Source organism: Schistocerca serialis, chromosome 1, assembly GCF_023864345.2.
Source record: "Schistocerca serialis cubense isolate TAMUIC-IGC-003099 chromosome 1, iqSchSeri2.2, whole genome shotgun sequence".
In the NCBI taxonomy this organism is placed as follows: domain Eukaryota; kingdom Metazoa; phylum Arthropoda; class Insecta; order Orthoptera; family Acrididae; genus Schistocerca; species Schistocerca serialis.
In genome coordinates, this window is record NC_064638.1 from 1,101,955,242 (window position 1) to 1,101,983,141 (window position 27,900).

General features: G+C 43.9%; 1 protein-coding gene and 1 pseudogene across 1 annotated transcript in view; both read right to left on the reverse strand.

Annotated features, from left to right (window-relative positions):
• Window positions 1–27,900, reverse strand: part of LOC126455687 (uncharacterized) — a 647,280-nt gene that overhangs the window by 263,150 nt on the left and 356,230 nt on the right. The window lies entirely within an intron of this gene.
• LOC126428314 (5S ribosomal RNA) lies at window positions 24,165–24,281 on the reverse strand (annotated as a pseudogene).

Below are 27,900 nucleotides of genomic sequence, written 5' to 3' on the forward strand. Positions count from 1 at the left end.
GGGCCGCGCTCCTTGAGCTGTGCCGCAGCTGGCGGGGCCGGCTTATCCGCTGCAGACACGGCCTCTCATCGCCGCCGCCTCAATAGAACAAAAGCGGCGCCCAATTGCGGCCGCCCTGCCCTCCTAACTAATCGCCAATTCGAATCGCTTACGGGGCCCGCGGCGTTCTCTGGCCCGGCCCACGCTGCGCTGCTCTCGCCTGTTCGTCCTCTCCACATACAGCAGCAGCTGCTCCGCGCCCGACAGCCACCCCACACCGGGCGTCGGCATTTGTTTGCCGCTTTCCCCGGACGTTCCTCTGCTTGCAGTGTTTCTACAAGTAGGCAGTAGCCTCTTCTGTGGATTAAGGCACAGTCCGGAACTGTTCCTAATGAACAAATCAACTTCTTCTTGAGGAAGCCACAAAGATTGTTTTCCCCATTTGCCCCACTAGAGATTGGCGTACTTTTTCATCTTTGGGAATTATCGTATTTTTTTACGAGTCCTTTAAGGGACCCCCTCACTGTTCCTTTTTTCATCTAGTCGTGTTATGCCTTACGGGTATCAAAAAAAATGGCAGACTAGCAATACTGTACTCGATAACAAGAACAGTCCCAGCATCTGAATAGGGATGGGGTTGGTGTTGGGGGAGGGGGTGGTTGGAGGGTGGAAGTGGGATGGGGTTGGGGAGCGGGGGTGGATGGAATTAATACACTTGAAACTTCCTGACCAGATTAGAACTGTGTGCCGGGGCGAGACTCAAACCTCAGGACCTTTGCCTTTCGCAAGCAAGTGCTCTACCGCCTGAGCCACCCAAGCACGCCTCACGACCCGTCGTGCCTTCCAGACTTCACGAAAACTCACTTGGAAGAGAGAATGTTGCGGAGACATAGCTTTGCCATAGCCTGGGGGATGTTTTCACAAAGAGATTTTCACTCTGCAGCCGAGTGTGCGCTGATATGAAACTTCCTGGTGAACGCCAGACCGAGATTCGAATGCGGAACCTTAGGAGAGCTTCTGTGCAAGTTTGGAAGGTTGGAGACGAGGTGCTGGCGGAAATAAAGCTGTGAGGACGGGTCGCGAGTTGTATTTGAATAGCTCAGTCGGCAGAGCACTTGCCCACGAATAGCTAAATTACCGAGTTCGAGTCTCGCTCCAGCATACAGTCTTAATCCGCCAAGAAGTTTCATATCAGCGCACACTCCACTGCAGAGTGAAAATCTCACTGATACACGTGGCTATTCGGCGGAGTATGATTTGAGAATTCGGTATGTGAAGATCAATAGTTTCTATGGACGGAAGGTGTCAGGCACAAGCTCTCCCCCCCCCCCCCCCCCCCCACCTCCCCTCGCCCAGCACTTCCAACTGCGTACACTCACGCCACGCCACGTTCTAAAATATTTGATAAAATTTACACCAAAAACTTTTAATAATGATAATTCATAAAATGTTTGTAATTAAAACATTCTCTCGCGACACATGCCCCCTTCTAACGAAAATCATTTATACGTAGGTAATAAAAGAAGGAATTTAAAAAAATGGAAAATTTCGTGTATTAGTCAAACGGAAGTAGGATCAGAAATTTTCTAAATTCGAACCAAAGATCCCGTTGGTGACTTGAGCGAACGAAACTAATATTGTAATCTGACGCCAAGTAGTGCGATTTACTTTTAATCCCATCAAATAATAACATCTCTGTCTCAGAAACTGAATGTGAGCAGTGAAAATGGTACAGGGAACTGATTCAACTTCATTTTAAAATTTCATTTTATTTAAAACTGTTTAAACACTGAATGTTATTGGTGAAAGCCGAAGTGGAAATCATGAGCATTTTGTTTTCAAAAACACGTGCTAGCATTCCATCTATAGGAACTTCACGTTTTTATTTTAATATGCTACTAGCTGCAGTGCCTGACGTTTCTTGGCATCTTTAATATCTGCCGCACCAAGCCATCTGCCTTGTTAACACTCGTAGCGAATGCAAGACACGAGGGAACTCCAGTGTCTTTAAATCGAAGGGCATATCTGAATCATTGCGTTTCAACTGGATTCTCGCTGTAATTTATTCCCGCTATGGGAATTACATTCATTTTACCAAGATATTTTCGTTTGTTAGACATTTAATTTGTCATTAATTTTCTTTATTGTTTCGTCTGAATGAAGAAATATTCGAGGTGTTTGGTAAAAACGTTTCTTCTATATGTTTCAAGTCAGACTACGAAACCCTACGTAGACAGCGATCTTCTCCTTGTCTTCAATGTAAAGTATGTAATATTTCATCAAGATAAAATTGTAGAGTTTTATGAATTAGAAACACACAAATGAACGGATAAAAAAACCAAACAGACACTCTCCTTTATACACTCCTGGAAATTGAAATAAGAACACCGTGAATTCATTGTCCCAGGAAGGGGAAACTTTATTGACACATTCCTGGGGTCAGATACATCACATGATCACACTGACAGAACCACAGGCACATAGACACAGGCAACAGAGCATGCACAATGTCGGCACTGGTACAGTGTATATCCACCTTTCGCAGCAATGCAGGCTGCTATTCTCCCATGGAGACGATCGTAGAGATGCTGGATGTAGTCCTGTGGAACGGCTTGCCATGCCATTTCCACCTGGCGCCTCAGTTGGACCAGCGTTCGTGCTGGACGTGCAGACCGCGTGAGACGACGCTTCATCCAGTCCCAAACATGCTCAATGGGGGACAGATCCGGAGATCTTGCTGGCCAGGGTAGTTGACTTACACCTTCTAGAGCACGTTGGGTGGCACGGGATACATGCGGACGTGCATTGTCCTGTTGGAACAGCAAGTTCCCTTGCCGGCCTAGGAATGGTAGAACGATGGGTTCGATGACGGTTTGGATGTACCGTGCACTATTCAGTGTCCCCTCGACGATCACCAGTGGTGTACGGCCAGTGTAGGAGATCGCTCCCCACACCATGATGCCGGGTGTTGACCCTGTGTGCCTCGGTCGTATGCAGTCCTGATTGTGGCGCTCACCTGCACGGCGCCAAACACGCACACGACCATCATTGGCACCAAGGCAGAAGCGACTCTCATCGCTGAAGACGACACGTCTCCATTCGTCTCTCCATTCACGCCTGTCGCGACACCAATGGAGGCGGGCTGCACGATGTTGGGGCGTGAGCGGAAGACGGCCTAACGGTGTGCGGGACCGTAGCCCAGCTTCATGGAGACGGTTGCGAATGGTCCTCGCCGATACCCCAGGAGCAACAGTGTCCCTAATTTGCTGGGAAGTGGCGGTGCGGTCCCCTACGGCACTGCGTAGGATCCTACGGTCTTGGCGTGCATCCGTGCGTCGCTGCGGTCCGGTCCCAGGTCGAAGGGCACGTGCACCTTCCGCCGACCACTGGCGACAACATCGATGTACTGTGAAGACCTCACGCCCCACGTGTTGAGCAATTCGGCGGTACGTCCACCCGGCCTCCCGCATGCCCACTATACGCCCTCGCTCAAAGTCCGTCAACTGCACATACGGTTCACGTCCACGCTGTCGCGGCATGCTACCAGTGTTAAAGACTGCGATGGAGCTCCGTATGCCACGACAAACTGGCTGACACTGACGGCGGCGGTGCACAAATGCTGCGCAGCTAGCGCCATTCGACGGCCAACACCGCGGTTCCTGGTGTGTCCGCTGTGCCGTGCGTGTGATCATTGCTTGTACAGCCCTCTCGCAGTGTCCGGAGCAAGTATGGTGGGTCTGACACACCGGTGTCAATGTGTTCTTTTTTCCATTTCCAGGAGTGTATATATTGATTATAACAAAGTAAAATTGCTCGCCTTAGACGCTAGCCGGCGTACGCAAAAAACTAAAAAGCGAGATTCCGAGAACTGTTCAACCTAAACGAGAAGGGACGATCTCAACGAACTAAAACGACTAAAAATCGGCATTGAACGAAGAACGGTACAACTCGAACGTGGAGCTAGTGACCATCGAAAAAGAACGATCCTGACCTAACGAGACCTGATTGGAACGATGAACGACCGTTCCGTAGAAGTTGTTCCTCGTTCCTTCCGTTCAGCCTAGTGCACCGTTAATTTGGACGCACGCTTTCGCGGGCCCGTCTCTAAAGCCTGGTCTTTCAACCTCTGAACTGCATTGTTTGGACACTCCGAACGGCTTTAAACGACGTAAGGGGACTGGAACTCCTTTAAGATAGCCAAAGATAGATCATACGCATGAATTCGGCTAGTTATCGCGCGCAGACTATGGTTCACAACGACCGCTTGTATCTGCAGCACGAGTTTCGACCAAGAATATTGCGATAGAATAGTGAAAGCAAGAATTAAGAAAAATCAAGACACGTTCGTAGGATTTATCGACGTGAAAAAAAAAAAGATGATTCGACAGTGTAAGATGGCGCATGACGTTCGAAATTCTGAGGGAAAAAAAAGGACGGGGAAAGAAGGACAATCTCAGTGTAAACAAGAACGAAGAGGATACAGTAAGGACAGAAGACCAAGAACGAAGTGCAGGGATTGTAAAGGGTGTAAGACGGTGATATTTCTATACATCCAAGAAGTAATGACGGAATATACAGAAAGGCACAACAATGAGACTAAAATTCACGGTGCAAAGATACCAATGTTAACATTGCTATCCTCAGTCTAATTGAAGAAGAATTACAGTATATGTTGCATGGGATGAACAGCGTAATGAGCACAGAACATGGATTGAGAGTAAATCGAAGAAAGACGAAAATAATGAGGAATTGCAGAAATGAGATTAGCGGTAAAATTATCAAAATTCAATACCATGAAACACACAAAGTAAAGAATTCTGCTGCCTTCGATAGAAAAGAGACACATAACGGACGAAGCAAGAAACACATAAAACAAGCAAATTAGCACAGGCAAAGCAGGCATTCCTTGCCAAGAGAAATCTGCTAGTATCAAACATAGGCCTTTCCTGAGGAGGAAGTTTTTCAGAAAGTAACCTTTGCAGCACAGCAATGTATGGAAGTGAATCACTAACTGTGGGAAAACTGGAACAGAAGAAAATCGAAGCGTTTGAGAATTGGTGCTGTAGAAAGAGGTTGAAAATTAGATGGACTGTTAAGAAATGAGATTCTCCGCAGTATTGGTGAATTATGGAACATACGGAAAAAACTGACTAGAAGGAGGGACAGGATGATAGAACAACAGCGAATAACTTTCACGGTACTAGACGGTGCTGTGGGGGGAAAAAGGTGCAGGGGAAGACCGATACTGCAATACACCAAACAAATAATTGAGAACATAGGGTGCAAGTGCTCCTCGGAGAGGAACAGGTTGGGACAACAGAGGAGTTCTTGGCGGGTCACATACAACCAGTCAGAAGACTGATGACTCAAAAAAAGACCCTGCACACCTCCACTGCACTGGAAGAGATCTATTCCCATACTGCGACTACACCAGTCCTGCAGAAGATGTCATTTATCACATTGTGTTTGCATGTAAAAAGTGGCGTAGATGTGGTAGTACCGTCTGCAGTTATACGGAGTATATCAAAAAGAATCATCCTATTAAAAAATTTGTAACTATTATGTTATTTGAGATATTTGCGTGAGCAACGTACTGTTGGAAAAGCAAACTCTTGAGTTTTAGACGGTACATCAAAAAGAATCATGCTATTTAAAAATATTATAACTATTATATTATTTGAGATAAGGTGTATCATCCATTTTTATTTGACGAGAACACCGTTACAGTAAGCACATATATCGATATGCTTGAGAACTTTCTTTTCCCACAGCTGGAGACTGATTCGAACGAATTCATTTACCAACAGGGTGGGCCACCACCACACTGACGTCTGGAAGTGTGGGAATTTTTTAATCAAAGGATGAATGGTGGATCGATCGCACTGGACCAAATGATTCAGCCTTGAATTACTGGCCTCCGAGGTCACCGGACCTGACTGTATCTGATTATTTCTTGTGGGGATTTATAAAAGACTCTTTTTATGTGCCTCCGTTACCAACAACAATGAATGAACTGAGACATGGCATAACAGCAGCTGTGGAAACTGTAACTCAAGACATGCTCACTGCAGTGTGGGAACAATTTGAATACCGCATTGATATATATTCTGAACACCGATGAAAAGGTACCAAAAAAACTTTTTGAGTTTCCCGTTCACCAAATTCAAAATTCATTATATATGTTTATTAGTTTCAGAAATATAGACCTGCCAAATCTGGTGATTCCTTTTTATACACTGTGTATTATGGGAGGAACTGTAGAGGACATGGCACCACATAAGCTGCCAGAAAAAAAAAATATGGCTCTGAGCACTATGGGACTTAACATCTGTGGTCATCAGCCCCCCCCCCCCCCAAAAAAAAAAAAAAAATCCTCGAGGGTGGTGTTCAGCGGCACCAGGTTGTAACAAGCATGCGTTTATTGCAACCTGAGCCGGCCGGAGTGACCGAGCGGTTCTAGGCGCTACAGCCTGGACTGGACCGCTACGGTCACAGGTTCGAATCCTGCCTCGGGCATGGGTGTGTGTGATGTCCTTAGGTTAGTTAGGTTTAAGTAGTTCGAAGTTCTAGCGGACTGATGACCTCAGATGTTAAGTCTCATAGTTCTCAGAGCCATTTGAACCATTTGAACCATTGCAACCTGAGGAGCTGTAGTGTTAGTAATTCGGTCATTGGCGATCATATGGCAGTCATGAGGCCTGTCTGTGTACCATCTGTTTTGACCCTACTGGCAGTAACTGTACTGAGTTTAGCGGTGAACGGTGTTTGCAACACTCATTCTACGCTACAACCATGCTCCATCGACGAGCATGTATTGTTGTCGAACAGCTTCAGCTGTTCGAACGGGGTCGCGTTTTGCGCCTGCGGGAAGCTTGATGGAGGTGTATCGACGGATTGCTGCACATGTTGAGCACTATCTATCGGTTATGTGTCGCTTCTTTTAACAGTAGTCTGTGGAACATTCTCACACCTATAGGCCAGGTACTCGATGTCTAGACGCGTCTACATGTATGCATTCTGCGAGCAGCTGTGGCTGACTGCACAACCTCGAAGGACGAAATCCGGGCACATGTTGCGTGTCTGCTACGTTGCATCGGTTTTTGGCCCCGTAATACTGCCATTTCTTCGACGGGAAAGGGACATGCTTTTTTTCAGTACGACAGTGAACTTTGACAAATGGCTGCTGCAGCTCATCGCGCTCTTCGCCGTGTACGTCAACTGCCCTGGCCAGCAAGATCACCAGATCTCTTCCTAACTGAACACAGGACATGATGAAGTGCGAACTTAATCGTTCTCCAGGGCCTGCAAGAGCCATTGTTGAACTGCAACAAACGGTGCAAGATGGGTGGGACAGTCTATCGGAGAATGCCATTCGGCACCTCTGTGGTGGTTCGCTTGCGAGAATAAACGCCTGCGTTGCCACCAGAGGGGGTTACACTGTGTACTGGGGCGACTATTTGGGCACCCTTTACTGTGATGTGTGTGTTTCATTTGTTCTGAAATTGTTATGATACACCCCTACAACGATGAACTAGCTATCATCTCGCTTCTCTATGAACTACTTTTCCTTGGAGGTGCTACATATACTTTTCTGGGAGTGTAATGAAATCTCCTCCGTTTCATTCAGAATGGAGCGTGGAATAATTTCTAATTTTACCTTCACTGAGTCTGGAAGAGCGAAAAGTAGAATGCTGTGTACGTGCCGCCCTAAAACCTGTATCACATATGTGTGTAGCTACTGCTGATGTTGTGTGCAATAGCTACACGCATACATACTAAAGCACACCCATTTGGAAAAGCAGAGCAAAATGTCAAAGTACTCCACAAACTAAATAAAAGACATCAACTGGGTTTGTTAGAAGAACTGGAGATACATACACTCTACAGAAAATATGAACACAAAATGCTAAACTAAAAACTTGAAAGTGAATCGGTGAATTTTTTCAGATGCCTCGACAATATACTTAAATGAAAGTAGTAGCACATAGAAATAAGCATCATTGTAAAATAAATGTAAGCAAATTATAATACATATTTTTAACATAAAAATCTTCTGTACAAAAGCATATCTGTGGACAACATGTAACATTATCTCTATCAAGTACGTCTAAAAACAGTTTTGTATCTATTCGTTTATGTAAGCTATTCTCTGTGTGTGCTGTGCACTGAAAGTTGTGAGTGATGTTTAACATGTGTGAGACTCTGGACAAATGGACCATTAGAAAGCTGTAGTTACAAGTCCTTCCAAATTTTGCCACTAACTACATGTAAAAATCGATTGCGGGTTCTTTATGTATTGCAGTAAAGTCAACAAAACAAAGCAGAATCTCCCACATCATTACATAAAAATGGCATAGTACAAAGAAATGCACACTTGAAAATGGGAATCATTTCTCGAACCGCATCGTGTAAAATATGAATAAAAGAAAATCCCGACTGGTAGCAGAAAAGTTATTTAGAATCAAATCCATCGAACCCTATCAGTTGTTTGAACTACAATATTCTTAGAAAAATATATTCGCAGAATCTGTAAGATTTGTTGTGCAGAACAGTACCGTAATCTTTCCATCTGACTCATCTGACTTATAATTGCACATTTTACAACTGTTTTTCATTACTCTGTATTACAATCAGTACTTCTCAGTTTGTCACGGTGGAAGTTTGCCAACGTAACATCAGAGATAAAGGTGATTAGGATTCACCACGGCACAGGTCACATATGAAATTCTCAGAAAATGAATCCACTCAGGATCTACAATAAATTACCACTTGTGCTCTATTCATGCCAATAAAAACTTAAAATGAATGTGTTGTTCTGGCTATCAAACAACCTGTTACACAATATTAATGCGTTAGTTTGTATGCGTTACGATGAAATTAGCTTGTAACAAGTATAAATGTAAACTACTGTGCCGGCCGGAATGACCGTGCGGTTCTACGCGCTACAGTCTGGATCCGAGCGACCGCTACGGTCGAAGGTTCGAATCCTGCCTCGGGCATGGATGTGTGTGATGTCCTTAGGTTAGTTAGGTTTAATTAGTTCTAAGTTCTAGGCGACTGATGACCTCAAAAGTTAAGTCGCATAGTGCTCAGAGTCATTTGTGCTACTGTATTTTAACCTGTAATATAGTAACTGCAGACAGGAATTTTTCAAAATACTTGTTTACATTCATTAACTGGTTTTCGAGCAATTTAAGGCTCTTCTTCAGATGGGGCATACTAAAGTTCAACCTTCATTTCTGTGGAGCAATTCTGGGTACTAGCTCAGTGACAAGAAGATAGATAAAATAGTCTTTAATGTATCGTCATACACGACAGTTATACGACGAGCAAGAAAGAAAATTTGTTTCTCGATAAAACCTGCCATTTAACCATTACTCACGGCGACACATTACAATTCCTTTTTATGTATCTTGTTTTCACGAAGCCAGTGCCCAGTATCACACTGCGGAAATAAATAACTTCGGTGTATCGCATCTGAAGATGAGTCAACAGATCCGAAAAGTAATATCAGGAAATAAACAAACATTTCGAAAAGTGACTATTTGCAGTTTTCTTTCTTTAAAGTTATGTGGTCATTCTCTAATAACGGCTCTCGATTCTTTATACGTGAAAGTTCAACATCACCTCCAAATACGGTATTTCACACGAAGGAACCAGTACTTACTTGAATGTCTGCTGTAGTGAAAAATCAACTCTGTATTTAGCTTAGAAGAGAGACAGAGCACGAGAAAAAATATACTGGTAATGGTAAAAGTAATAGAGATGCAACGCTTCTCAATGTCAGACTGAAGTACTGGCCTCCACTTGTCTGGATTATATGTGAATGTTTATCATGGTCCAATTAGCGAAATGAGAAGCGTGAAAGAAGTTTGGTGTTAATTTCAAATCACCAATAGTTCCACCCGTAAGTTTGTGGAAAACGATGGTCGCGATGGCGAAGGTCTCTAAACCAGCAAGGTGCCAGTTCTCAATTTTCTATTTATAGATCGACTTGGTAATTTTGTGCACAGTTTTGAGTGAGATATGAATAAGGGAGCATGCAGCTGAAAAATATGCAAGCTCTATGGAAGAGGTCTTGACTGCAGAATACATTTGCGGAGATGGACCTACTTAGATGATGTAAAAAGTTGCTTCAACGCTCATTTGATGCACTGCGAGCGATCATAACTGCTACGGTAATTATTAGAAGGTTACAGTATTAAGCAATTTTAAACAACATTTTCTTTACCTTTTTTCCAACCATTTTCCTAAACACACTTCGTCCGCACTGAAAACGTACAGGTTCAGACTAAGTTACAAGTGCGCTTCTCTCATTTATAGGATGCTCTGGTGAAGGAATTACGTTTATAGCAATTTATTATTTACCAGCTGCACTGCGCCCCTGTTCCCTTTGAAGCGGAACAAAGCGCGCCGCCGCCATGGAAACAGCTTTATTTGCAGAAATTTCATACGTTTTTAGGATTATCTGGATTTAATGTAATTCCATTCGATTTCTGTCCACGGAAACGCAAAACAGCGTGCATTCTATTGCTGACAATAATGTCACGCTCATCCGACAGACGAAACTGAAAATAACTATATACATTATGCTCTTTAATTGGCTGACCGTTCAACAACTGGGAACTAATCAATGTCAGTGAAACTAATTTGCCATTTCGAGGTTGCCTGCCCATGAGACAACACTAACTTATTTTGGAAGCAGTTTTGAAAGTATTAACCGCGGAACCCGTACTACTTAGGAACTACCAAAACTGCAGACATTGACTACCATTGTATAATACGTTCCGTATGCCTTTTATGAAACACTTCCATTTTTATATTACATGAATGATTGTTTAACGTCGTAGATGACTGCATCTGGTGCTACAGGGAATGTAACGAAATCTGTACGTCTTACAAATATGGAACAGGTTGAATTCGGAAACAAATTTTAGGCAATTCCTTTCCACCAATATGATTAACGCGAAACTCTCATAGCTCCAACCAGATTTTCCACGAACGATTTTTGTTTTATCCTAGATTCTTTCGGGATCATCCATAAAATACCCTGAAAAATCTTAAAATTCTCTATATTTAGGGTATATAGTTAAAGTAAAGAACAACATATTACCTCACGTCTTTAATAACATGAAATACGTATAACATACCACAGGAACGGGATCAGAAGCTGAAGCAGTACTTTTACATCTTTTCACTGCACTTACATGGCACAACTGAGAATTTTTTCCCCTAGAATTCCCATTTTTGTGAAAAGTTACCCGTTAAGGATAGAGTTGTGAAGTCTATCTCTTTTGTCTATTTTCACAATTTTGAGAACACTGAACAATCTTTCTACCTCAGTATTCGAAGATGGAACAGCTAGTAAAAATGAAATGATCACTTCGAGGTGTTCGTAAATAAAATTGCCACGGTGATCTTTGAAGCTTAGTACCTTATTCCAATAAATTTCACCTCCCAGTATTTTCTTTTATTTCTTCCTTACATTAAACGCTAAATTCTTCACTTTGATGAGTGCTTGATATCTCCGTTCATTGTCTGATTTTTGCATGTTGCTTTTTGTCATCAAAAAAATTGTTAATGTCTGAAAACGCTGGCCGATGTGGCCGAGCCGTTCTAGGCCCTTCAGTCTGGAGCCGCGTGACCGCTACGGTCGCAGGTTCGAATCCTGCCTCGGGCATGGATGTGTGTGATGTCCTTAGGTTAGTTAGGTTTAAGTAGTTCTAAGCCTAGGGGACTGATGACCTCAGATGTTAAGTCCCATAGTGCTTAGAACCATTGGAACCATTTTTGTCTAAAAACATCTTCCACAAACCGTTTCTCCAGATTGCGTTCTACTTGCAGATTACACAGATACACAGCCTGTGTAATCAGTCAACTTTTCATGCGATTGCCGTTGGTATAATACGACTCAGTTCCGATGTCGCCTTTAACAAAGATAATAGCACTGTTAATATAGTAAGCTACAAGTAGACGGATTACATTAAACAAGGATTCGAGGAAATCCCCATTATTAAATCAGTGGAACATAAAGTAATACGTCGAGTGGTCTTGACTATAAACAACAGAGTTACCACACGAAGTTCAATTTTATACCGAATTTACCTAAGTCCCTGCCAAAATAAAGTAGCCCTAAGCCATGCATGATGTAAGACGTTTCAGCGAAATCCCTAAAAGCAGAAGCAGTGGTTCTAACATCGGTACCACTGGAGAGCTTTATTCGTTTGGTGCAAGTAATCTCCAGTCTTGGTTTGACAGCACCGGGGATGAAAAAGATGGTGGCCACTGAGAACTATAATGAAGCCAGAATTGCCATTCTCTACGTTGGTCTATCATTCGTACGTATATTACGTGTACTGCAACTACGTGACGCTATAGTTACTTGCGTTCTACTTCCTAATAATTGTTTCCTGCTATGGATAAAAGAACAAAAGTTTTCCCAACAGGAGACTCTAGCATGAAACTTCTTAAACGTTAACAGACGTATCTTTCACAAAGTAAAATTATTTCGCAGAAATACCTGCAACCAGACCAGAAAACTCTGGAAGGATTACATAATTTCTTTTCTTTATTGATAACCACAGCGATCGTGCAAGAATAATTCAAAGGCTTTCATTTTCAAATAATTGGCTTCTCTAATTTCACGACAAAAACATGCCGCCTGTATAGCATGCAATGTGAAATAAATGGAGCTGGTCGATTGTTCGTTAATTTTTTTTTCTGATGTGTTTAACGACACGTAACTGACAGGAAACTCGAACTAAAATCTGAAAGGTTTCTTTGTCCTACCTAGCATTACCTGCGGAGTTACGGTAAGCAATGAAATCTGCCACACTGCGTCGTAAGGTAAATTTTTCTTGCGAGATACATTAGTGACTCACTTATCATAAAATACTTGGAACATAGCAGATTGCTGATACGGTGTGAAACAATCTCACAGGCTCATTTGTAGTTAAAGAAAGTCACAAGTATCCGTTTATTGTTAGGATTCTGGAAAACTACAGTTTTATAAGCATTTGTGATGCCTACACATGAATTGAATGGATATTATATGGATATTATATTGATTATATTGATATTATATTGATTATATTGATTATATTGATTATATTGATTATATTGATATTATATTGAATGGATATTATATGGATATATATATGGACATGAATATAATGGAATGTAGTCTAATTAAGTCGGGTGATGCTGAGGGAATTAGATTAGGAAATGAGGCACTTAAAGTAGTAAAGGAGTTTTGCTATTTGGGGAGCAAAATAACTGATGATGGTAGAAGTAGAGAGGATATAAAATGTAGGCTGGCAATGGCAAGGAAAGTGTTTCTGAAGAAGAGAAATTTGTTAACATCCAGTATTGATTTAAGTGTCAGGAAGTCGTTTCTGAAAGTATTCGTATGGAGTGTAGCCATGTATGGAAGTGAAACATGGACGATAAATAGTTTGGACAAGAAGAGAATAGAAGCTTTCGAAATGTGGTGCTACAGAAGAATGCTGAAGATTAGATGGGTAGATCACATAACTAATGAGGAAGTATTGAATAGGATTGGGGAGAAGAGAAGTTTGTGGCACAACTTGACCAGAAGAAGGGATCGGTTGGTAGGACATGTTCTGAGGCATCAAGGGATCACCAATTTAGTATTGGAGGGCAGCGTGGAGGGTAAAAATCGTAGGGGGAGACCAAGAGATGAATACACTAAGCAGATTCAGAAGGATGTAGGTTGCAGTAGGTACTGGGAGATGAAAAAGCTTGCACAGGATAGAGTAGCATGGAGAGCTGCATCAAACCAGTCTCAGGACTGAAGACCACAACAACAACAACACATGAATACTGCTCAAGTTGAATTAACAGAAGAAATTTATTTGATAAAGGGAAAGGCCAGCGCGAATGCTTACAGATATGCCTGATTCTCTTGAAAATGCGAAATAAACTGGCAAACGTTTGACTGTGGGTATCTAATAGCTGACGAAATACTATTTAGAAAATTTCAAAATAAAATTTACGAAGTTTCTTCTTCCTCAATTTACTATTCCTTTTGAGACCGTGAAGCAGAAATTAAGAGAGTAACGCCTCGTACTCTCTATACTGGAATGGAGCGAGAGGAAAACGCAACAAAAACTATGCTATGAGAAGTACAGTCCGATAGAGTGCATTTTGATATGCATCCTATAAATTTAGAAACGGAAGACAATTTTTATAGCGGATATCTAGCCAGGAGAGGGCGTTAAGATACCACGACGTTTTGAAGAATGTCACATCTTTTGGCGATGAAGATGGTGAGTATGAAGAAGTTGAGTACAAAACGCTTCCAAATGTCGCCGTATCGTAACGCAGCCACCCGGCTGGATTCCAGAGAGCTTCTCATCAATAATGTAAGCCGGGGAAAGTCAACATTCAGTAAGTGTACTGCGTGTCTAGTTATCGTAAATGTGTGTCAGCATGTTTACTGAAGGGTTGTCGGCAGCAGTACTCTTCAAATCAAATTAACGTTGCGTCCGTTGTGGAAATATTACGGATTATGCATCAAACTGTGTTAAACTTATTATGCAATTTTCCAGTGCTCGGTAGAATAAATGGACAAATGGCGAGTAAAATTAAGTAAATAAATAGTTGGAATAACTTTAGGACAGACACAGTGTGCGAAGCCAAAATTTATTAGCAGCTATAATTTAGAATTCAAGGAAGTCGTATTAAAGGGGTATAAAACTATCAGTTAAAACGAGATGAGCCAGTACCTCTGAGAAAAATCTTCATCCAGCACTCCAAGAACTAGCTATGACGCTGTACGAAACAGTAAGAATGATACTTTCGCTTTTCGTTGTTAGCTGAAATTGTTTGCCGCCCGTCGTGGCCGTGCGGTTCTAGGCGCTACAGTCTGGAACAGAGCGACCGCTACGGTCGCAGGTTCGAATCCTGCCTCGGGCATGGATGTGTGTGATGTCCTTAGGTTAGTTAGATTTAATTAGTTCTAAGTTCTAGGCGACTGATGACTTCAGAAGTTATGTCGCATAGTGCTCAGATCGATTTGAACCATTTTGAAATTGTTTAATCTGAGAGATGGAATTATTAACAGATAAAACACAAGGCACCTGAATTAACCAGCACAACGACGAGGTGGACAAAGTAACGAAGGGTTGCACCTATAAAAGTAAAAGAGAAGAGGTCGTCTTCCAGAAACTTGGTTTGAACGTCGCAGTACTTTACTATGCATAGTTCTGTAGCAGAGGTTGCAGAACCTACAGACAGCGGTAGTTAAAGAGAGACGTACAATCTGACGTAGAATTGTAGCCATAGTGTAGCGTGGGTTTTTCACTAGTACGAAGCATTTATAGACGTGACATTAAGCTACAGAACAAAATCCTAGTACCGAAGGGAGATCCGAGACTGATATTTGGCAATAAATACGATTGTACAACTATGTCGTAAACGGTGAAAACAAAGTATTGCTTTTCCACTGACACGAGGAACGATTAAGGAGAGCGAATATGAGTCCAGGGCGGCCAGCAAATCTATATAACTTTGCGTGTCCAACAGCGCTACCACGAACAGTTCGGCAGAAGTTCGGTGCGGAAAAAAAAGGAAAAACACGGGGGTTTAACACAGTGGCGGAGAGCGCGGAAGTGTGATACAAAATGTATGAGCCGCCGGCCGATCTGACAGGTAATCTGTAATCTACTTGGCGCGCAGAATCGCAGATGGCAGGCCTCGCGAAATTCTCGCGATCGACGGCTAGCGTTGCGCACAGCCAGGTGAAGCGACCGGCGCGGCGAGCCCAATGTTTTCTGTCCAGATGATATAATCTGGCGCGCGGATCTAAAGCAGGATTAAGCTGAGCGAAGGGAATTAGGGGAAACTGAGGATTAGTGTGCCAGAGGAAATCCGATGGGTGAAATGTGGGGGGGAGAGGGGGAGGGGTGAGCGGGTAGGGGCGGCAGGATTAGAGGGGGATCGGCTTAGGATTTCCAGGCGGGGGAGTGGGGCCCGCATATAGCAAAGCTCTGGCCGGATTAAGGCTTAAAATCCAGGGGATTTTTTTCTTTTCGCAGCAAATCCCCCCTCTGGCCCGCCATCAGCGGACTGTGCTCTGTTCGCGCGCGCGCACACACACACACACACACGCACCACACACACACACACACACAGTCCAGCTTGGCCGCGCCGCATCGCACAGCGCTGCGCATTTCCGTGGCCTACTGCGCTACAAGCGCCGCTGTTGACACTGATTTACGGTTACCTGCTTGGTCGATACTTGTCTTCAATGGTTCATTCGGGGGTGACGCTTATCAAAAACTGCAAAGTCCGATGCTATTTCTTCCATCAAAATAAAACTCAAATGTCTCTTTTTCAACTAACGACTACATGGAGAAGGTAGGAATGATTTTACTGGAAATCTACCCAGTTTTTGCTGTACTTAAGAGTGAAACTTTGTGGGGAGTAGACTCCGTTGTTCAATCCACGTCAATACACGTGTCAGTACACCTGATGACAATAACTGCTTGTACTGATGCATCTGGAACCGCGTGACCGCTACGGTCGCAGGTTCGAATCCTGCCTCGGGCATGGATGTGTGTGATGTTCTTAGGTTGGTTAGGTTTAAGTAGTTCTAAGTTCTAGGGGACTGATGACCACAGATGTTAAGTCCCATAGTGCTCAGAGCCATTTGAACCATTTTTGTAAATGCTGTTTCTTTCTCTTCTTCCGAATCTGGCCAACTATTGGCAGCGTAGAACCTAAGGCTACTTGGCCTTTCTGTCCCCCTATTCCTAGAAGCTCTTCACTCTTTCCCTTCTTTGTCTTCTCCTCGGAAACGTTATACATGGATCTTCCTTTTAGTGGTTTCTCTCGAAATGTTTTTATGCTGTTAACTTTTCTTCTGAATTCTTTAGTTCTGCTAGAAAATAAACACCCTTTTCCCCCATCTCTCTCTCTCTCTCTCTCTCTCTCTCTCTTTCGCTCTCTCACTCTCTGTCTCTCTCTCTCTCTCTCTCTCTCTCTCTCTCTCTCTCTGTCTCTCTCTCTGTTATTCAACTGGGATATACTACATACGAGTAATATTCATGGACGAGTAACTCTTCACCCATGAAATACACTATGGCTAGTTGCTTCCACTGAGTGCGATAAATAATTCTAGTGACCAGAATAAACGTTAGTTTAAGTGGATTACACTGCATTTGGTTGTGATGAGCGTTAACCACCCCATTATCTGGCGTCTCTCAATTACGTTCTAACAATGTAACCTTCATGTACGTTTAGTAAGTCAAGAATATTAGTCCTTTCTCATTTCTGATGTACATTGGGCACTGCTTTCTTTCTTACTATGCCTCCCTGCAGTGAACAAGCACAGAGTTTATTTTTTACCTCATGCATACGACGGTATCATCTAACAAGACAAGAAAATTTGCTCTTTCTCCTGTACTGAAGCAGTTCCATCGCATTTCCGATGTGCATTCGACACTACTTTCTTTTCTGACTATGTCTCCCTGAAGTGAACAAGCACAGAGTTTTGTTTTCTACATAGTCGATCCAGTCAGTCAACCTGTTTACCAGTAGACAGTGCGGAACTGCATCGAAGAATCTTCGCTGAGCTTCTATATACAGATAGCACAGGCAGTAGTTACGTCCTTCCCTGCGACCTCATTGCTGTAATACATAGGCAACGTGAAATAAATATACGAACTCCCACATATTTACATTAATTTCTCTAATGGTTTCTTTCTTCTTTTTTATAGCAGTGTTTTAATTACGTTAATGGACTGTATGAATAATTTACCGTTCCACATCGGTTACACATACGCTTGCGTTTTGTAGCCCATCATCCAATGAAACTTGGAACTAACTGGTACTAATATTACTTTCCCAACTTCCCCTGTTATTACAGTAAGGTATTCATTACAGAAAAGGTATAGGTTTCAAAACGGTACATCTAGCCCAACTTTCCTTGTTTAACTGACGCGATCACTCTCCACTGTAGGTGAAAGGCGACACTAAGTTTTGAGATCTCCCCAAGAAACAAGTGCATTTTTTAAAACCACTTCAAGCAAAACAGCTTCTTGCCGGATTTTGTTTTATTGCCGCGAGCATCCATATGCTAAGTGAAGAAAAATGCTAGTTCCCTTCCAGTTCTTAGCGAGCGGGATGGCGGATTGGTAGGACACTGGAGTGTTATTCGAGACGTTTTCCATAATTTCACTAAAGTACTGGAGGGAAATGCTGGGATAGTTCAACTGAAAAGACACAGTCCGTTTCCTTCCCCATGCTTCCCCAAAGCAAGTTTTACTTTGTCGGTAACAACCTCTCCATCGACGGGACGGTAAACCCTAACTTTCCCCCGTCCAGTCGTTAACATTCAGTTCTTCGGACAGTAGACAGTTACATGCAGAATCTGACTGATAGCTCTCATTTACAGCACTGTGAACGTAGAGTTCTTGTTTCGCATGGTAAGTTTGGATTGCCAGGGAGAATTAAAGCTGAAGTGTGAAAGCAACGCCGAAGAGAGAGACAAAAAAAAAAAAAAAATAAAAAATAAAACGCCGATCGGTTACACAAATTTAGTATGTATATATGCAGACTGAAGAGACGAAGGGAAATTTTTTTACCAAGGCCGGGATTCGGAGCCAGGTCTACTGTTCACTAGGCCGACGTAAGTGCTACGCCACTCTGGTAAATGTCTCCGCACAACTGCAGTGTCTACGTTTGCACACTTGCCTCCTCGATCCAAATTCCCATTCACACATCAGCCCACTTGGTATTCTCCCTAAACTCGAGCAGCACTGGGACTAGAAAACGTCTAGGGAACCAAATAGTTTCATTTGATTAAAGCACCTATGCCCTAGTTTCAGACAGTATGGCCCAATTTGGTCGATGCTGATGTATTCAAACCCACAGTTGAAGCGGCTCTGCAATGCTGTTCGAGTTTATGAGGAATACCAAACGAGCTGAGGAGTGAACGGGGTTTTGGACTGAGGGGGTAGGCGTGCTAGGGTGATATGTGCAGGTGTGCAAAGCCACTGCTCCAAGGTGACGTGCCGGCCGAAGTGGCCGCGCGGTTCTGGCGCTGCAGTCTGGAACCGCGAGACCGCTACGGTCGCAGGTTCGAATTCTGCCTCGGGCATGGATGTGTGTGATGTCCTTAGGTTAGTTAGGTTTAAGTAGTTCTAAGTTCTAGGGGACTAATGACCTCAGCAGTTGAGTCCCATAGTGCTCAGAGCCATTTGAACCAAGGTGACGTAATGGTTAGCGTATCTGCCTAATGAACGGCAGAACCAGGTTCGAATTCTTGCCTTGGTGCAGATATTTTGCTACAGTCTGCATATATGCATCACAGATGTTTGAGACTTGAAAAGGTCTCGGGAACCATATATTTTCATTTACACAAATTTAATACTGAAAATTATCTGCAAATGTTCAACTTTGAACTTTTATCCTGTTAGTCATTGAGAAAGTTACAAGCCGCGCGGGGTGGCCGCGTGTTTTGAGGCGTCCTGTCACGGACTGCGCCCCCCCCCCCCCCTGCGGGAGGTTCGAGTCCTCCCTCGGGGGGCATGGGGGTGTGTGTGTGTGTTGTTCTTAGCATAACTTACTTTAAGTAGTGTGTACGCCTAACGGCCGATGACCTTAGGAATTCTTGAACATTTGAAGAAAGTTACAGGACATTCTCTTTCGTGCCAGTGGCTGGAATACGTGGCATGAATATAAATCTACAACACTTACACCCTTATTTTCGGCTTTTCTACCAGGGAAATGGTAAAAGTGTTGTACATACAGTAGCCTAAAGGGCGAGATATAACTCGGTCCGTTCCAGCCAATGAGTTCTTTTCCCAACTAATTACAGCCAACATTAGTATTCACTCACCAAAGCCCAAGGAAAACACGCACTCACTTATTTATGAGCAGTTTTATTACGGAACAACCTATTTACCGAAGAAATATGGTCGCATTATACCTCAACAGGGTCTTCGCTTGCGTCTGAGACTACATAAACTCATGTTACTAATTAAATACAGGTACCAAAAATTAGGAGTAACATAAATAATAGTGTTCGTATGGTAATTGTCCCTGGTCATGAGAAACTCAGTGCTGTTAGTGGCGATGTATGCGCAATTGATTGTGTACAATTTCCTAAAAATTTCATTAGAAAAATTATCTGGGTGTGATACATTAATGAACTTTGATGCTCAGTAGTAACAGGCATCGCAAAGTATAATTCATATCCTTTGTCTGAAGTATCACTAATTAATATCCGCAAGCTAAATCGAATTGGTCTCAATACACTCTTCAGAGTCCAAAATTAACATCATCACTAAAATTTTAACTTACGAAGTTTTACGATATTCTAACTTTACGAGTGTCTATTGATAATACATATAGAGATCACGACGACGACGACTACCACCAAAGGGAATTCTGACATACTGAAAGAAGAGGCAGAGGGAGACAGGGACATTTGCACTCTGGTGTTCTCTTCCTAATAGTCATCAGTTTAAAAGAACCGACTACTTACTACAGTGGCCCGAATACCATTATTCCACACAGCCACTATCAGATAAATCTACAGACCTTTCATAGACTTCTTTCCTCGCCTGTTATTTCTGACATTTCATTTCATTTCATTTTTACGTGTGTGTTTATTTTTTAATAACGTTCTAAGCCACTACATTGTAAACACAACCAGCCGCTTCTTCTTCGGGTTTCTTAGTTGCAGCATTCACTTCTGTACAATGATAGGTGTCTTGGGGCCAGAAGACGTTTTTCTCCTCCTATCGTTAGCCATTCAGCTGGTTTGATACTATCTTTCACATCCTCCCATCTTGTTCTAATCTTTTCGTCTCTACTACCCAACCACGATATTATTGCACTTGGCCTCCCGTGGCCGTGATTGGAAACACGAGATGACATTACAATAAACAAGTACAGTGGTGACTAAGAAAAAAGCATCGCACTTTCAGTGCTTTCAGGCCAGCTGTGTATAAACTATCAACTTGTTCGGTGTGTTATCGTGAAATATCGTCAACAGTGCAGTGCGGTATGGGCCATAACCATGAACACCCATGAGGGTGGAAAACAGAGGGAGATATAGCAGGAAACAATCTTGTGACCGGCAAAAACGGTAGGGAAGAAAGAATAGTAAAATAGTTGTGAAAGACTTTAATAAAGAGAAATAAATCGATGTAAAACTGAAATCTTCTAGAAAACAAAGGCATTATAAAAACATAGTTTCTCTAGGTGACTTCAATAAAGCACTTATTCGATGAAATATAAATTTTCAGTGGAGGAGGGGATTTTCCGGAAAATTAAAATTTTGAGAGAGATGGGATTTCTTTAAAAAATAAAGCAAAAACAAGAGAACCATTCAAACAGGACTTTCCAGTATTGTTGGAAAGGATGTGCAATACTTGAGAGCAATCAGAAATAATAAAAAGGAGCCAAGTGAATCAGTTGTATCCAAGGACGAAACGTGGATGGTTACTCATTATACTGTACCGTAGCGTGCAGAAGTTATGGGTATAGAGACAAATAGCAGTGCAACCCAAAGAGCCGTTGTTGTCCAGGCTGGAGGAGCAATGGGTGTAGTAGAGAGACTACAATTAATTTATGATACGATACGTAATTCGATACGTAGATTATCACGTTGATATAAATTGGGATAATTATTACAGATTTTTAGAAGAGAAATGAGAGGTTGATTCCCAATATCTCAGATGCTAGTATAGTCCTTCCTGATAACGCACCGTATCATGCTGCTCAGACAAATAGTCTCCACTACTGCAACTCGCAAAAAGGAAGTAACTGAATGGCTCATTCAGAACAAATTCAATTTTGAACAGAGCTTCACAGGACACTAGGTTTTAAAAACTCTGCGTTATAATAAACCAAAGCCTATTTTTAAAGCAGATGCAGTTTTAAAAGCGTGAGAGACGTACTGTTCTCTGACTCTCACCATATCACTGTGAGCTGAATCTACAAAGCGAATCTGGAATACAATGAAGCAAAAAATTGCAGAAGAAACGTTTCTTCCATTAGTTGAACTACCCTAAAACAAATAACCAAAAAGTCTTCATGAAAGATTAAGCTGAAAGCTTAAAAATATGTGAAAGGATTTGAAACTGATCACTGGTGCAGAGCTGGGATAATGGAAGAAGCAATCGAGACTAAAATGATCAATGGTTGGCTTGTGGCCGACTAATACGTAAACACTACTCATAACATCCTCTATAATCTGTTTATCATAATCTAGCCTTTGTCTGCTCTCCACTATTTATTTCCTCTGATGGCCTTCCAGCACAAAGTTAACTCTCTATGGACGTCGTTGCGGATTCCCCGTTAACCTGTCCCTGCTTTCACTAAGCGTCTTCAATAGACACTTTTCCCACCTATTTTTTGTTATTATAGTTCGTTTCATACTTCATCGACCCACTTCATTAGTAACATTCCTCCATAGTACCATATTACAAATGTTTGTAATTTATTATTCGGATTCCCGTTCGCCCACGTTCCATCCCCATGCAGTGCTCCAGACGTGAATACATACCAAGACATATTTATAACTGACACCAGCAGGAATCTCTCATTGGAGAATGCTACCTTCCTTCACTCTACCATGCTAGGCAATCTTACTTTCTAGAGAGGAGATTCTCTCACTTATTCCAGTATTGTAATGATCCGGATTTTCAATGTTACAAAAGATCTTGTATTCTATGCTACTACTATGCTTTTATGCTTTTCGTCTTTGCTTGGTTTATCCTCGTAGAGGATGTGTGGATACGTTCACATGAAAAGATCACGACCAAGTGACAACAGGTGAGGAACAGAATCTTAGTAAAGCAATCATTGATGGCTAAAAACGAAAAACTCCGGCATCTGAAGACCACTCGATAACCTGGTGATTACAAAAACGAGCCTCACAAATATATAGAGTTGGACTAATACTGTTGTTGTGGTGATAGTCTTCAGCCTAAAGATTGGTCTGAATGAGCTACTCTGTCCTGTGCAAGCCTCTTCATCTTAGTACAGTTATTGCTAGCTGCATTCATTTGAACCTCATTAATGGGGTCATCTGTAGCATCATATTTCAAAAAACTTCTGTTCTCTCCTTGTCTTAACCGAATATCGTCCACGTTTCGCTTCAGTACAAGGCCATATTGTAAACAGAAACCTACAGAAAAGACTTCCTAATAATTAAAATTCGAGCAGACGTTACCAAATTTATCTTCAACGCTTTCCTTGCTGTTGCACTAGCTTTATCACCTCTACTCTTATTATAAGTGATTTTACTTCCCAAATACCAAAATACATCTACTATTTTACCTGCTCTAGCTGCCTCAGAATTGCTGGATTTAATTTGACTGCATTTCGTTACCTTTGTTTCATTTTTTGTGTCGTTCATCTTCCAACGCCTTTTTTTAAAACATTATCCTCCCACTCAGCTCTGCCTTCTGTGTCAAATCACAATTATCGGCAAGTTTTGTGTGCCGTCGATTTGAGGGCAAATCTAGGCTGCTCTACAACATAAGATTATTATGTCACAGCAGCGCAAATTCAGCCTATTAATGAGGAAACATATACTATCTGATCAAAATAACGAGCCACCTGTTAGTGGAAATTAGTAAGAGATGTGTCAACTCTTTGCCTTTATGACGACTTCAACTGCGCTGGGGACACTTCCATTTACCTGTTTGGATGTCTAAAGGAATGGAAGCCCATTCTTCCTCAAGAGCAGAAACCAGAGAGAGCAGTGATGTTGGACGCCGGGGTCTGGAGCCAGATCGACTTCCTAACTCATCCCAAAGGTGTTCCACTCGGTTGAGATCGGGACTCTGGGCAGGCGAGTCCATTCCAAGAACGTTATTATTCACAAACCATTGTCTCGCCAATGCTGCTTTGTGAGGAGGTGCAGTATCATATTGATTAAAACAACGGTAGTCTGGGAACTGTACCTGTACTGTATGCAGTACCAAATAACTAAAAACTCCTCCCGAACAGGCCATGAAGGCCCAACGGTACCGACCGGCCGCAATGTCATCATCAGCCCACAGGCGTCACTGGATGCAAATATGGAGGGGCGTCTGGTCAGCACACCGCTCTCCCGGCCGTATGTCAGTTCCCGAGACCGGAGCCGCTACTTCTCAATCAAGTAGCTCCTCGGTTTGCCTCACAAGGGCTGAGTGGACCCCGCTTGCCAACAGCGCTAGGCAGACCGGATGGTCACCCATCCAAGTGCTAGCCCAGCCCGACCGCGCTTAACTTCGGTGATCTGATGGGAACCGTGTTACCACTGCGGCAAGGCCGTTGGCGCTGTAAGCAGTACACAGTACTGTAAAATGTGTTCAGATCCTTCCGCGTTTAGCGTTTTCTTACCGTATTAAAGAGACCGTACCTTAACGATGGGAAACACCAAGATAACCCAAAACCACCTCTTTCGTACTGGTACTTGCCACATCGTATTTGTCACTCCAAGTCACTCGATTCCAATCATTCACTGCCCAGTGGCGTTGACTATACAGACACGTGGCTTATGAGGAGCTACCACTGAATTACATCTTTTTTAATTCTATACGCACAGTCATTGTCCTAACTGGACTGCTGGTGGCACTTCGCAACTCACGAATGACTCCTTCCGCTGATTTCTTGTCTTTATTTTATTTTTTTATTTATTTATTTACAACCACCCTCCACAATGCTCGACGATCCCTGTGAGGTGTGCTTGGTGTTGGTTTAGTTGGGCTTTCCCTTCACGTTTCCACTTCACAATCACATGACTAACCGTCGATTTGGGCAGCTTTAGAAGGGTTGTGAAGTTCCTGATTGATTTGTAATTCAGGTAACATCCAATGACTAGTGCACGTTCGACATCACTGAGCGATCCTGATCGACATATTCTGGTGTTACAGCTTGTTTGCTGACAACACCAACTCCCCACCTCCTTTTAAACTGATTGATCCGCCTCTCGTGACATCTAGTGGTCAATTCCGTATTACATAGGGATGTGCGGATACTTTTGATCAGATAGTGTGAATTAAAATTCGACAGCACTCGACTGTTACGGAACCGCACGGTAATTCGCCTGAAGTGACGTAAGCTAGCGGTGGAATGAACCGCACCGGAACTGACCGCCGCAGCTCTCACCCCCTCCCCCCACTCTCTCTCTCTCTCTCTCTCTCTCTCTCTCTCTCTCTCTCTCTCTATTTCGTTCCTCTCGACTGGACGCGTTCGACTGTTTGGCCAAGTGGGGTGCACAGCAGAAAGCGCGCCGCATCAAGTGTGGGGCTGGGCTGCAGGGCGCGGCGGACGACTCAGGGGGACGGGACGGTCGGCCGAGTCTTTGTGGCGCCGAGCTGCGCCGTGACACTGGCGATGGATTACCCGCGAACCGCCGCCTTTGTGCGCGAGCCAAGGCGGCTGATCCGCTTACTGCACCAACCTCTCGGACTCTCCGAATAAACATCCGCCACGAAGTACACTCCGTCCTCTCTGCCCGTCTCTCTCCCTCTCTCCAAATTCCGTCGCTTTCCACTATCAATTGGGGTCAAGTAACCCAAGTATCCGCCGCCCCCTCCCAAGAAACTACTAAAAGCATTAAAATTTTTGCATAATTTACTCATGTTCAGAAAAAACCTTGAACGATTGGAGATACCCCGTCTTCAGGCCACGAGTGGCCTACCGGGACCATCCGACCGCCGTGTCATCCTCAGTGGTGCATGCGGATACGAAGGGCGTGGGGTCAGCACACCGCTCTCCCGGTCGTTATGATGGTATTCTTGACCGAAGCCGCTACTATTCGGTCGAGTAGCTCCTCAATTGGCATCACGAGGCTGAGTGCACCCCGAAAAATGGTAACAGCACGTGGCAGCCTGGATGGTCACCCATCCAAGTGCCGACCACGCCGGACAGCGCTTAACTTCGTTGATCTCACGGGAACCGGTGTATCCTCTGCGGCAAGACAACGTCTAGAGATAACACGTTCATATTCACAGGACATGTAAATTAGTATGTGCTGCAGAAATTATTAACATTTGAACCATGTCGGTTCGCGCATTAAAGGTCAACATGGATATCGCGGCGGGCGCCACCTACCGGTAAAATGTGCCTGCTGTTCGCTTTGTTAACTTGAGCAGACGCACAGGATGTCTCGCAGACGTATGCGCGAGCTATACCGTCAAATCATTAATTTTGTAAGAGGGCGCATCATTGGCACGAGAGAATTTGATGCATCTGGGAAACTGCTACTCGTGAGGGACGATGCGTTTCGGCAGCGCAACGGGTGTGTGCAGAATGGTTAAGGCCGCAGAAAAAAATGGTTCAAATGACTCTAAGCACTATGGATCTGACGTCATCAGTCTCCTAGAACTTAGAACTACTTAAACCCAACTAACCTAAGGACATCACACACACCCATGCCCGAGGCAGGATTCGAACCTGCGACCGCAGCAGCAGCAGCGCGGTTTCGGACTGAAGCGCCTAGAACCGCTCGGCCACAGCCGCCGGCGAAGGCCGTTGAATACGACGAGATTGGTCAGGTCGCACCATCCAGATCATACCTCGAGAAGGTCGACACCCCATACGAGTGGCGTTGCAGGAAAGATCTGCGTCTTCCTCTGCTCTGGCGCAACAGTGAAACACCTCATACACTATCAGGGGTTACTGCCTATCGCCGTTTATTACGGCGTAGGTCACGTGCACGTCGTCCACTTCTCCGCCCACCTATGACGAACATGCAGAAACATGCTGGACGGCAATGGTGAATGGAAAGACGTCACTGGGAATAGGAATGGCATCAGATAGTGTTGTCGGACGAATCTAGGTCCTGTTTGCTTAAAAATGATGGCCCTATTTTGTTTCACCACAGACAGTGGGAGTGGCACCACAGTGACCGTGTTCGCACAGGACCTACAGCGGCAACTCGAGGCCCTATGGTGTGGGGTGCTGTTGGGTACAACCACAGCACTCAAAGACGTTCCCGAACGCAGGTATAAGCGGCAGGAATTTACAGCATTCCTCCCACTGACACGCTCGCATAACCATATGTGTTAATCTTAGAGCTAATAATGGTTGCACACTATGCTTTTTCACTGTATAAATTTTCAAATTATCGACATTGTGGAAGATTGTTACTATTATACACTCCTGGAAATGGAAAAAAGAACACATTGACACCGGTGTGTCAGACCCACCATACTTGCTCCGGACACTGCGAGAGGGCTGTACAAGCAATGATCACACGCACGGCACAGCGGACACACCAGGAACCGCGGTGTTGGCCGTCGAATGGCGCTAGCTGCGCAGCATTTGTGCACTGGCGCCGTCAGTGTCAGCCAGTTTGCCGTGGCATACGGAGCTCCATCGCACTCTTTAACACTGGTAGCATGCCGCGACAGCGTGGACGTGAACCGTATGTGCAGTTGACGGACTTTGAGCGAGGGCGTATAGTGGGCATGCGGGAGGCCGGGTGGACGTACCGCCGAATTGCTCAACACGTGGGGCGTGAGGTCTCCACAGTACATCGATGTTGTCGCCATTGGTCGGCGGAAGGTGCACGTGCCCATCGACCTGGGACCGGACCGCAGCGACGCACGGATGCACGCCAAGACCGTAGGATCCTACGCAGTGCCGTAGGGGACCGCACCGCCACTTCCCAGCAAATTAGGGAAACTGTTGCTCCTGGGGTATCGGCGAGGACCATTCGCAACCGTCTCCATGAAGCTGGGCTACGGTCCCGCACACCGTTAGGCCGTCTTCCGCTCACGCCCCAACATCGTGCAGCCCGCCTCCAGTGGTGTCGCGACAGGCGTGAATGGAGGGACGAATGGAGACGTGTCGTCTTCAGCGATGAGAGTCGCTTCTGCCTTGGTGCCAATGATGGTCGTATGCGTGTTTGGCGCCGTGCAGGTGAGCGCCACAATCAGGACTGCATAC